Source organism: Odocoileus virginianus, chromosome 14 (genome assembly GCF_023699985.2).
Source record: "Odocoileus virginianus isolate 20LAN1187 ecotype Illinois chromosome 14, Ovbor_1.2, whole genome shotgun sequence".
Classification (NCBI taxonomy): Eukaryota; Metazoa; Chordata; class Mammalia; order Artiodactyla; family Cervidae; genus Odocoileus; species Odocoileus virginianus.
Genome location: NC_069687.1, coordinates 56964048 through 56976294, shown reverse-complemented (window position 1 = coordinate 56976294; position 12247 = coordinate 56964048). Strand labels below are relative to the sequence as shown.

Sequence of the window (12247 nt, the reverse complement as noted above, 5' to 3'; positions counted from 1 at the left end):
TAGATACTAACTTCTTTCCTCTTGCCAGGCACACTGGAAGTCTAAATTTCCTATTCTCCCTTGAAGTTAATTTGAAGATACATGCTCATACTACCGCTGAAATGGGACAAAAAGTGACATATGCTCCTTCCAAGCCTGGACAGAAACTTCTCTAGACCATTTTCTTTGCTCTTTCTTCTTTTTCCATATAGATAAGGAGTCCACATGCTGTAGATGATGGTGGCACAGTTATCATATGAATGCAAACTATCTAGGAAAACCATTCAACTCTTAATGACTGGGACATGAGTATTAAATGGATGTTTATTGTGCTGAGGATGAGATGGTTGGATGGCATCACCGACATGATGGATATGAGTTTTAGTAAGCTCTAGGAGTTGGTGATGGACAGGGAAGCCTGGCATGCTGCAGTCCATGGGGTCACAAAGAGTCAGACATGACTGAGCAACTGAACTGAACTGAACCAAGGTTATTTTTCATAGAAGCTTCATCCTTTTAAAAATATCTGGTTTGTATTATTGGTTAAAGAAAGTAGTGATAAATACTCTCAAAAGACGCTCAGTTCCATGTTTCTGTGGTCATTAAAGGAATGGTACCATGAGTCTTTGCCACAGCTGATGGGGTAAATCTTTTTGTGTTTCCCCAGAGTATTCCTGGATGGTAGGGTCAGCTTCTTGCTTATGCAGTGACAGAGACTTCCGTCAGAGTCACAGAGTTACATTTCAGGAAGGGGTGCTTAAGAGCCCAGCTCCAGCTTACATAGAGGCTGCATTGAGTTGCTTTTTGACAGCAGCTGAGTGTGACAGAAGTTGTCTTTTATTAAATTTACATGCAGTGCAGCCATTCAGTCTTCTTGCACTCATAATTGTAAGGGTTTTCTCCCTTCCTACAAATGAAAAAAAGAGAGTCACTGTTACCCAAATGGAAAGCTTCTGTCTTGGGTGAATGAAGGAAGATGTAACCAAGTGGCGTTGATTAAAGAATGAACCTTTATTTGCTGCAGTTCCACTGGTGGAGCTATAGAATAAAGCCAAAGTGTCCCTATGCTAGGAAGTCCAAATTGGAAGCTGATGAAGTCCTTTGGGGAAGCAATTGAAAATGTGTGGTGAAAGTTGCTAAGTTTGTTCGTACTCTTGTCATTAAGTCAAAGGTCAAGATTTTATTTCAAATTAAATTTATCATGAATTTATGAAAATGAACTTGCCACACTCAGCCATTTCCATGTGGTTTTGGTAAACTGTCATCTTGCAAAAGAACATTCTGACTTCCTCAGGGCAAAGGGCTGTCTGCCCTACCATATTGAAGGTAAGGAGAGATGCAAGAGCTAAAATCTATGCTTTTGTTATATTCTTACAGTTTAAATTAAATGTCCCAAGACTGGGCTGCCAAAAGATTGCTGCATTGAGATTCAAGGACATGAGCTTGGGAGATGTCACACTTAAAAATGATCTGGGTTTTTTTACATTATTCTTCATTCAATTAATATTTCCTGAGTGCTTTAATATGCTATGCACTATCTAAGTGCAACAAAACTGCTATCTACTGTCACTGGGGTAATTATTTATTTGCAATTTGCTGCCACCTCTGCGAGAGCAAGCCTTGTGTTAATGCATTACAAGATGGGATCCAGAGTCTGGCACATAGTGGGTGCTGAGTAAATGCCTGATGAATGAATACACAAGCCCATTACAACATCTGAGAAATCCTATGTGAATAGTGGCATCGGCATCACTTCTCAGACTGTGTCCCCAGGAAAAAGATGTACTTTCCCTGATCAAAAAAGGAAAAGAATTGCTTCTACAGTGTGTTCAGGCAACAAACATCTGCCGAATGGCTAGCTGTGGTGACAGAGTGCCGGGAATACTGGCTTGGGGACACTCATGCTCTGCCCTCTAGTTCCAAGAGCAGCCATTTGGGTGCCCCCAGTTTGATTGTCTTGGGTAGGGAGGTAATTAGTTAAGCACTGATACCTTTGAGAATGTCTTCTTTCTTTCACCCTCAATTATTCCAAGAGGGGAGAGAGGGAGGCAGCTGGTTTGTATGCATGTCGGGGGCATAATACACCCTGACTTACTTAGGAGCACGTGGAATGAAACAAAGTGTTAACCAACATCTTCTTTGGAATGAGACTGGGAAGGATTAGCTGAGGGGAGGGCATCATTAGAGGGGAAAACATCATTAATCACTGTCCTGAAATAATCCAAGTTGAATATCATATTGTTTAATTATTTTTAATCTTCTGGAAATACAGAGCTGCCCCAGGGTGTTTTCTTTTCTCTCTCCCGCCTACGGAGCAGCTTGCTTTGGGAGCTGAAGGCTTCCTGTGTATTCCTTGAACTTGATCCAAGTTCATTACAGATATACTATGAAGTGGACAGAGATGATGAAGCTGATGGAGAGGGTAGGGGGAAGAGGAAAAGAAAGAAAGCTACGGTAAGTAGCCAGGGTGAGTTTTAGAAGTTGAAAGGTGATCTTTGACCTTCCCATGACTCATAAAGTACTTTATGACTCTCACCCCTTAGTCAAGACTTTTCAAGCTCAACAAAAATGCTGCTAGCTGAAATGCCATTTTCACTCAGTTTCAGAAGGACAGCTTATTTTAGTTTCTATGTTGACCAAATACAGCTCTTCACTTTTGGCTATCTAATAGCTAACCAACTTGGTTGATCCATGTCTATTGGCTTGGTCATGCATTTGTTCCAGACATTGAATTGGGTGGTGAGGTCCTATATCTCTGTTATGGGAAGTGGATCACAAGATGTGTGTTATTTCGGCACATGGATGGATGAGAGCTGCCACCATACAAAATAAGGGGAGGAGATTCTCCAATTGAGAGTCATCCAGAGAAACAACCTCCTACATCCAGAGTTGGACCCAAAGTTACAAGCAAAGGGAATCCTTATGGTAGAAGATCCCTGGGCTCAGTACCTTAGGTCTGTTCCCAGGGGGTTATAACACTTTTGCAGCTTCAATCTCTGAGCCTGCCCTAAGACGGATGAGGAGTGCCAATTATTCCATTCAGCACCAGTGAAATGTCTGGTTTCCTTATTTGGCTCTTTGAAAGGACCATAAAGCCAGTTGAAGGAATTACAGCCATTCTTCATTTAGCAGGCTTTGGTGTAGGCTATGTGGTAGTTTACAGACGGCTACGAATTCTTTGACACTCTCTCAATGAGAAGTGAGGTCTATGTCTGCTCAGCTTCAATCTGGACATGTTCTGCGGCTGCTTGATCAATAGAACAGTTCGGAGGTGTCACTGTGCCCGTCTCTGTGGTACTTTGTCGTGTGGCAGTAGATACCAAGAACACAGTGGTTGGGTGTAAGGGATGAGCATTTGAATATGGTGATCCATAGGGACATCTTCAAATTGTGCAAAAATGATCACATTTAATAAAAAATCAACTGTTTTCCTGGTGGTGTGCCAAGCTGGGACATATAGCTATTCATACATGGCTCCTGTTTTTAAGAAGTTCACAGTCTGATGGAAATGATAGATGTACGTGAAACATCAAGATTTGGACCACTGATGCCATTGATGGGATGCAGGCTTAACAAGATTCCCTGTTATTCTGAAGAGCATGACTGGAAATCACATTTTTAAGGAGCATTAGCTGTAGAAATACTCCTGAGTTTGGAGTGATTCTGAGACTGTGCAGGGCCTCATCTGGAAAGCCTCCACAGTGGTGACAGTTCAGTCGGTCCAGACTTCTGGCAGCCCTGTGTGCTGGGATTGGTTTGCAGTTGGTTACTTAGTCACTAAGTTGTATCCAACTCTTTCCGACACAGTAGACTGCAGCATGCCAGGCTCCCCTATCCTTCACCATCCCCTGGAGTTTGCTTAAACTCATGTCCATCGAGTCAGTGATGCCATGCAACCATCTCATCCTCAAGGACTGGTATAATCTGACAAATGCCAAAAAGCTTCCCTAACCAAAAATACCTTCCTCATTAGCCCCTTACAGGGTTCAAAACTCCTACATAACATTTCATCCTCCACCTTTTGGCTTTGAAGGTCTCTGCAAAGTTTAAAATATTATTTGGAAGCAGTTATACAGTGGGTCATTTTTAGTCACTAATATATTAGCCTGAACTTTGTTATTTTTATGTTCCAAATTATTACATTTTATTGATTATCTGGGCTAGTCCTTGTGTACTATATATGCTCAAAATACTTTTTTAAAAATTAAATACTTGTCCCGGGCTCATAGTGGTGTTTAAAGGCATAGATTGTTTTGAAGAGAGACACAACAGTGAGTCATAAGACACCCCTCCTTTCAAAGCACAAATTGCTTACTAGGTAAAGAATGATCATATAAGCTCTTGAAAAAACAAATACACATTTAGCACTGAGGTGGCAGTGAGGAACACACAACAGGATTCAGCATGGTGCATTCAAAGAGGTTGGAATCTAATTAATCAAAATTAACAACACAGTCAGGGAAAATTACACTGTGTACATATTTTAATGTGAAATAATATGGCTGGCATTTAAAAGGTATAAGAATTTAGCAACAAAATCAGCCAGAGGGAGCTTCAAGTGCCAAGGAGGGGTCTTCACAGCTTGTGACAAAAATGGGCCTGGTTCTTTTGTGTGATATATTCAAGTTGTTGCAAAGAACATCTGTAGATTAGGGAAAAAAACATTAGAAACAAGAGGAAGACTATCTTTTGGCAAAGATAATTGAACATAATAACTGTTAGTGTTAGGAAGGAGGATAATTGTACTGACTCCTTCTCAGCTATTACCAAGACCAGATCTGGGACTGTCATAGTCAGAAGGAATTCTTTCACTTATTGTGATTATCTAATCTCCTTGCCCTACCTGTTTCCAGAAAAAAAGTTAGAAGCCCCACAGCATCATTCATCCCATTTCTGTATAGCTAACAGCCTTTCTAAAATGAAAGTCTGATTATAACACTTCCCTGCTTAAAATCCATAAAAAATCCCAATGCCACAACCTAGCATAGGATTCCAGAGCCTGGCCCCGTTCTCCTTCTCCAGGCTCCTACTTGACATGGCATTTACATTCCAGGCTTCAGCCACAGAGCTTATTTATTTATTTATGTATGTATTTGGCTATGCCAGGCTTACTTGTGGCAGTTGGCATCTTTGATCTTCATTGCGGCGTGCAGTCTTTTAGCTGCCATGTGAGGGATCTTCACTTATGGCTCATGGGATCTTAATGGCAGCGTGTGGGATCTAGTTCCCTGACTAGGGATCAAACCCAGGCCCCTGTATTGGGAGCATGGCATCTTAGTCACTGGACCACCAGGGAAGTCCCTACACAGCTATTTTCTGAAGCTTCTTTCCCCACAGCCTTCTGCTCCACCTATATGACACTTCTACCTGTGCGTAAACCAGCTCAGGCATCAGCTCTCTACACATTTGCTTTTAGCTTCCAAGAAAGAACATATTTACTGTAGTCTTGTGTTGTGTTGCACTTGGATAAACTAGGTATTCTAGATGTGCCCCAGGAGGCTGCGCCCATGCACTCCAAGCTGCCTTGTCTTCCAGCCCCCAGTGGGATTTGGCCAATGGGAGTCACTGGCAGGAGATCAGGGAGGAGGATGCAAGGGAGTTGGGGCATTTGTTTCTGGGCTCCCCGCTGCATGGTTGCTATGATTTGTTAGGGTCTTTCTACCAAAAAGCTACAATTCCTCACAGGCAACTCTCTCCCTAGAAGTATCCTTTCCTGCCTCGGGGATCCTCTCCCCCTTCCTGCTTATTCAGGTCTCTAGCGGTAGCAGCAGTTTTTCCTTGCTGCTGGCCATGGCGTATTGCCTCGCCCTTGTCTGTTCCCTGAAACCCTGCCCAGGCCTTTGTGAATGGTCTTTAATGACCCAATCTGAGTGGACCATCTGTACCCTGTAGGACTCTGAGCGATACACCTGGTTTGCAGAGTAAAACCAGGAGCTTTATGTAACATCTACAGTCTGATAATTTAGTATCTCTTCTTCCTCAAGATGCCATCTGAACTGCTTCTTTGACCTATATGATGGGTAGCCCAGACTCTTAAAAACAGCAGAAGACACTATCCGAACCGCCCCCCCCAACTTTTGCACCTCAGATGGGGAGTTTGGATGCCGTGTCCATTTGCTGAGTCCATAGTGACATATCTAGTCAATTCTGATCAGGAAAATTCTAACAGTAGAACTTTGATACCTGGGTGTACCCTATGCCCCTTAGCAGAGGAGGAAACATTTATATAAAGGCTGGAGGCAGTGTGGACCCCAGTCCTAATCTTACAATCCCACCACCCAATATGGTGGTAGCAATGCAACTCAATAGCAGGTGTTAGTAATTTGGGTGGCCATAGATAATTAATCCAAAGTAGATGCTCAATACAGGCCTATAAAATATAATTTAACTGAATGATTGCTCAAGCCACAAGGTGCTGACTTGAAACCAGAATTGAGTTCTTATATGAACCCTCCAGTTTCTGAAGGCACCCAGGTCCTTGCTGGAACATTGATGGCAGAGGTAACACTGATCCATCTGTGGAGTGTCCCAAGTAGGGGAAGACCACCCAATAGTCTCTCAGTTGCAAACCAAGGAGGGTAACTTTCTGTAAAGTATTTGCCAAGTGATAATGTCAACTGCACATAAACCACAGCGGGTGGAAAATTACATGTCTGAGCCGGGGACAGTTGAACATTTAAAGGTAGGATCAGCAAGGAATCCCTCTGGCTTTCCTCCCTGGCAAATGCCCAGGTTCACACAGGCAGATGTATCAGAGCCTCTCAGCTGGGGGGTCTGGAGAGGCTGCCACCACAGAGAAGGAGTTTTTTCCTGAGTGACGCTTGTGGATGAAAGTGAAACCCTGACTTGTGTGCCCAGGGGCAAGGATCTGAACTCCTGGCCTGAAAGAGGGGCTCTGTTGAAAGAACAGTAGGCCTTCCTATGCTGAAATTGGCCAGTGGGATTTTTTCAATTTGCACCTGGTGTTGGGCAGGGGTTCATGAAAATCCACAGAAAAGAATGTTTCCGAGTTGAATGAGGGAAGAGGGAAAAAAAAAAGTTAAATGGTAGTCCTTTGGAATCATGAAAAGCACTGATTCAACGAGTAAAATGGAGACTTAAGTCTTTGCGGAGGAGGACGTTTCTTACCGGCCTTGGAGGTCTACACTTCACAAACATGTGCAAGGGAGTATGTGCTGTCATGTCACTGGTTAGCCTTTGAAAGCTGAGCTGAGATCCTCAAAACCACCCAAGGGGAGCCAGAAAGGTTGTCCTTTTCTAACCAGGAGTCTTTTTCATCTTCTCTTTCCAGTGCAGAAGGCTTATCCCAACCCACTAAATATTTAAAATTCATACTCAGTGACAACCCTTTCTCGACTAAGTTGAAGGGGTTGGCAGTTTTGAAGCTTACTTATTTCCAAAAGGGCCAAGGTCTTTCTGTAAAACATGTGTTTTATTTCATCTAGAATTGTATTTATTTTTAAATAGTACAAAAATAAATGCTTATATACAAATTTCAAATGCCGCTAAACAGACTACTTTAAAAACTTAGTCACCTTTAATGTTCATCTAGAAATGACCATTATCAAAGGATTGGAGGATACTTGTCCACACTTTATTTTCTAAGCATTTAAGAACATTCAAGGCATGCATTTTTTTAACTATAAAAGAAGAACCAAATATATATTTTAGAACTTGCAACTACAACAACTGAAATTAAAATCACCAAAGACCACGTGGCTTTGTTGAAAAGAAACCTCTCCACTCCAATTTTACTTGACTTTCCAGAAGATTTGAAATTGTTGATGAGGTATCTCTTTGTGCTTTTATTGCTTTTTATCAATTTTCTGTTCTGGCAGCCCTCTTGTTTCGTGGTCTTTAAAACCTGTGGCTTCTAAAGCTCTTCTGTTTTGCGACTTCAGGTCTATGTGCCCAAGATTTTCAAATCTGTGTGCTGTGTCATCACAGGGTACACGTTTTAAACATACTGTAGAAATATGAAAACAAAGTTATGCAGTGAATTCTCTACACTTAACTGCTTCACTGATAAGTATAAATGACCTAAATTGTTTTATTCTTGACCTCTTGCTAGTTTTAAAATGTTTGGGAAACTTTCAAATGACTTGTCCTAAAAATATTAGGTGGGACATATGTTCAGGAACTTTGGAGTCAAGGGATCAGACCCAGGGAGAGGTAGAGAGAGAGTGATTCAGGATATGATTTTTATTCTAAGGCTGGGTCCACACTAATGGTGGGGAAAGGATGGTGCTGTTAATCCAAGTAATATGGAAAATCTTTGCTATGTTTCATTTAAATGTCCTATAATTTTTTTTACAGACAGAGTTGTTCTGACATTGTGAGCTCCCAGTTTCTTCATCAGGCAAGGCTGCTGGCCCATCACTCATGATTTCAATTTCCATTAAAATGCTCATTTGCCCCCAGGTTGACTTATCTCAGTCCTGTCTTACTCTTTTGTGACCCTGCTTAAATGTGCTTGAATTCACGTGTGTTAGATTAAAGCTGTGGTCAGACTTCAAATAATTTGTTAAGCTGATGGATGCAAAGACTTCAGAAATGCATATTGGACTTTCTAGTGCCTTTAGGAAAAATGAAGAATTTGGGGGCATACATAATAATGCTAGTAAAAAATGCTAGTATTACTATGTGCCATGCATATTATTGGGTGTTTCATAAGCATATCTCACTTAATTCTCCATAAACCTTATGAAGTAATTACATTTATAATTCTCAGCCTATAGATGTGTAAACAGAGGTTCAGAGAGGTTAAGTCACTTGCCCAATGTCACCCAGTAGGTAAGTTGCAGGATTTAGATTTGAACCGAGGCTATTCTACTCCAGAGCCTTAACTGCTATCTGCCACTGTTTTCCTTTATTGTCCTGGGGCATTTCTCATCAATTTAACTCTGTGATGGCATTTCAGGCTAGCAAGGGATCTCAGCCCAGGGTGCACATTGACTTACTAAGGACCTTTTGAAATATACCAAGCCTAAGCCCAGCCTTCAGAGAGTCTAACTTAATTGGAGTTAAGGAGAATATTAATATCTTCAGTTTAGGTAGAGGCCAGTATTTGTTGTTTTTTTTTTTAAGTGGTTCCATCTAAAAAGAAATGGTAAAAATGAACTTACTTACAAAAGAGAAAAAGACTCACAGACTTGGAGAATGAACTTATGGTTGCCGCATGGGGAAGATGAGAGGAAGGGATAGTTTGGGAGTTTGGGATTGACATATACATACTGCTATATTTAAAATGCATAACCAACAAAGACCTACTATATAACACATGAAACTCTGTTCAATGTTATATGGAGCCTGGCTGGGAGGGGAGTTTTGGCAGAGAATGGATACATGTATAGCTGAGTCCCTTTGCTGCTTACTTGAAACTACCACATTATTTGTTAACCAGCTATACTCCAAGACAAAATAAAAAGTTAGAAAAAAAGTGAATGCAAAACTCAAGCAAGTTCTGGATTAGAGATACATTTTCTCTGAGAAATGGATGCATAAATTCTGGAGGTTCAATGGCTTCCCCTTGTTCTTCCCCTCCAACCCACCCCCACTCTGAATGCCCTTCCCTTCTTTTCCACAGACACTTCCGTCTCAAGAATCCGCTCCTGTAAGAAGTTTTCGGATCACTCCCTTCCTCAATACTCCCTAAGTCATTTCATATTTAGCTTGGCCCAGTTACTGTGGTGAGTGCCTCGTAGTTGGATTTTAATCAGTTTACGTACGCTGCATCTTCCTGCCCAGTTACTTTGTATGGTCCTTAAGGGCAGAACTATGTCTTCTCCCATTTCTGTTTCCTTTCAGATACACAGTTGAGTGCTGTGTGTACAGGTGTGTGAAGTACACTGGCTGGGTTGGTGGCGAAACTGCTGTGGGATTTCAGACCTGTGAAAGGGTGAGCAAGGGGAAAAGAAGGAAAATAAATCAAGAATTGACAGTCTTGTTATAACAAGCAAATTGTATTTCATTTATACAGTCAGTTAATACTTATTGAGCATGTACTACATGGCAATCATATTCTAGTGAGAGATAGAATCATCACGTAGATCCATAAGCAGGTCATTTCAAGTAGTATTAATATCTTGATGGAAATAAGTTAATGTGAAAGAGAGTGACTGGGCAGGAATGGAGCCTTTGGGAAAATTAGGGAAGGCCTTGCTGAGGGAGGGGATGATTGAGAGTAAATTCTGAGTAGTCAGCCATGGGATTTCCAGAGAGTGTTTTAGATGGAAGCCCGGACGGTAGATGTGACTCTGGTTTGTGTGCTCGAAGAAGAGAAAGAAGGCCATCGCGGAGCAAATATTGAACAAAGAGGCTAGCGTGGAGGTCAGAGATGAAGGCCCTGCCAGATTCTGTGACCTTGAACGTCATAGGAAGGAGTATGGATTTCACTGTGGGCATAATGGAATTTTGAAAAATGTGTGCAACACAATTGCAATTCACAGTCTACTGATGATGCAAGTGCAAATGTATGTGGGCTGTCCTAATCATTTTATATATTTGGATAGGGCCTTAAGGTAATTCTACTAGTGACCTCTAGGGTAAGGAAAGCTTTAGTGTGTTCGGTTCCATGTGTTCCAACAAAACATGGCCCTTGACCCATGTTTTTCATGACAGTCTAAGGCTGCCTCCTATCTGTTTGCAGTAAGGGCAGTCCGTCCTGTACTTAGGCACGTGGTGTCCAAGTGCCTAAGGCACAGAAAGGTCATCATTATCTATGATTTTCTTTCTAACTATGCTGAAATGGAAGAGGGAGAAGGAATACCCCTGACAAACTGTTTCGCTCATTTTACTTTGGTGGTGATTTGGCAGTTGGAGTAGGAAATGGCAACCCATTCCAGTATTCTTGCCTGCAAATTCTATGGACAGCGGAGCCTTGTGGGCTACAGTCCATGGGGTTGCAAAGAGTCAGACACGACTGAGTGACTGGGCACAGTGTGGCCGTAGCAGAGTTGTGGTTCACTGTGTCGTCTAATAAGTTGACTACACAGCTCAGCTGTCGTTTCGGTTATTCAGCATTAAACCTCTAAGTAGCAGAAACCCTGTGATAGAATTTGGTGTAGTATTTATTGTCTCACGGATTCTGTGAGTCAGGAGGTCAGGTTCAGCTCAGCTGGGTCCTCTGCTCAGGGTCTCAGAAGGCTGTAATCAGAGTGCCTGTTGGTCTACATTCTCATCTGGAGGCTTACCTGGAGAAGAACCTGCTTCTGAGGTCACTGACGGTTTGTTGAGAGAATATATTTCCTTGTGGCTGCAGGACCAAGGGCCCTGACTTCTTGCCAACTGTCAACTGGAAGCCATTCTGGAGGCTGCTATCGGTCCCTTGCCTTGCAGGCCAGTCTGCTATGAAGATAGAATCTTAATAACACAACATAATCATGGAAGTGACAGCTCATCACCTTCGCCACATTCTGCTGGGTTAGATGTAAATCTAGTGCCCCCGTACACAAGAGAAGCAGAGTACAGAGGGTGTGACTGCCCAGAACACAGGACCAGGAGTCATGGGGCCATATTAGGCTCTTCCCACCATTCTTGGTTTTATTTAAAAAGATAATTGTCTTTGGAAGTTATAACCTACTAATGTAATAAATTTCAGTGATTGCTAAGCAGCAGATGTCTTAAATATGTTCTGTTTATAAATTTAAACTTTATTTTCCATGGGTGTCCTCTGAAACTAGAGCAGGAGGTGTATCTCTTTAATGTTAATTTGAACTGGTTTGTAAATCAATAGACATCTGCACAGTTATGTTTTCTGACAGTCTAAGGCTACCTCCTATCTTTTTGTAGTAAGATCACACCATCCTGTACTAGGCAATATTCAGCCAAAATAAACCTATGGAATTTTTTAACTTGCCTTTCCAGGAGACTGCTATCCCTGGACTATTTGCAGAGTGAAGTCCTCTGTGAACACTCACAAGATGCTCTGTCATCTCTTTGGGAGGAGAGCCAATATTATAAAATATTGCCGGGGCGGAGGGTGGGGAATGGATCACAGCCAAATAACCTGGGCATTTAACCAACCTGTGAGTTTGGCATGCTTGATGTCTGCATCCTTTTAGCGAAGATTTGCCTTTAATTGCCACTTTTTACCTAACCAGTATTTGAGTGTTTCCTTTTGCTTCTGGAAACATCAGCCCCAAATATTGTCCAAAGTGTGGTGCTGTCAGGTCAGGAAGAGTACTAAGGAGTAGCTTGGAAGGAGTACCAAGAATCCCCATTACTACTATATCCACCCCTGCCCTCCCCTCCACATTACCACTGTCCT

The 12247-nt window shown here is 42.0% G+C and overlaps 1 long non-coding RNA gene across 1 annotated transcript; it reads right to left on the bottom strand.

The window, feature by feature from the left end:
* Nucleotides 1–7628: 7628 nt before the first annotated feature.
* LOC110151991 (uncharacterized) lies at nt 7629–11419 on the bottom strand. Its single transcript, XR_002318225.2, has 3 exons — nt 11172–11419; nt 9708–9867; nt 7629–7945 (listed from the first exon to the last, which is right to left on the bottom strand). It is a non-coding gene; the product is annotated as an uncharacterized lncRNA (long non-coding RNA).
* Between the last annotated feature and the right edge of the window lie 828 nt (nt 11420–12247).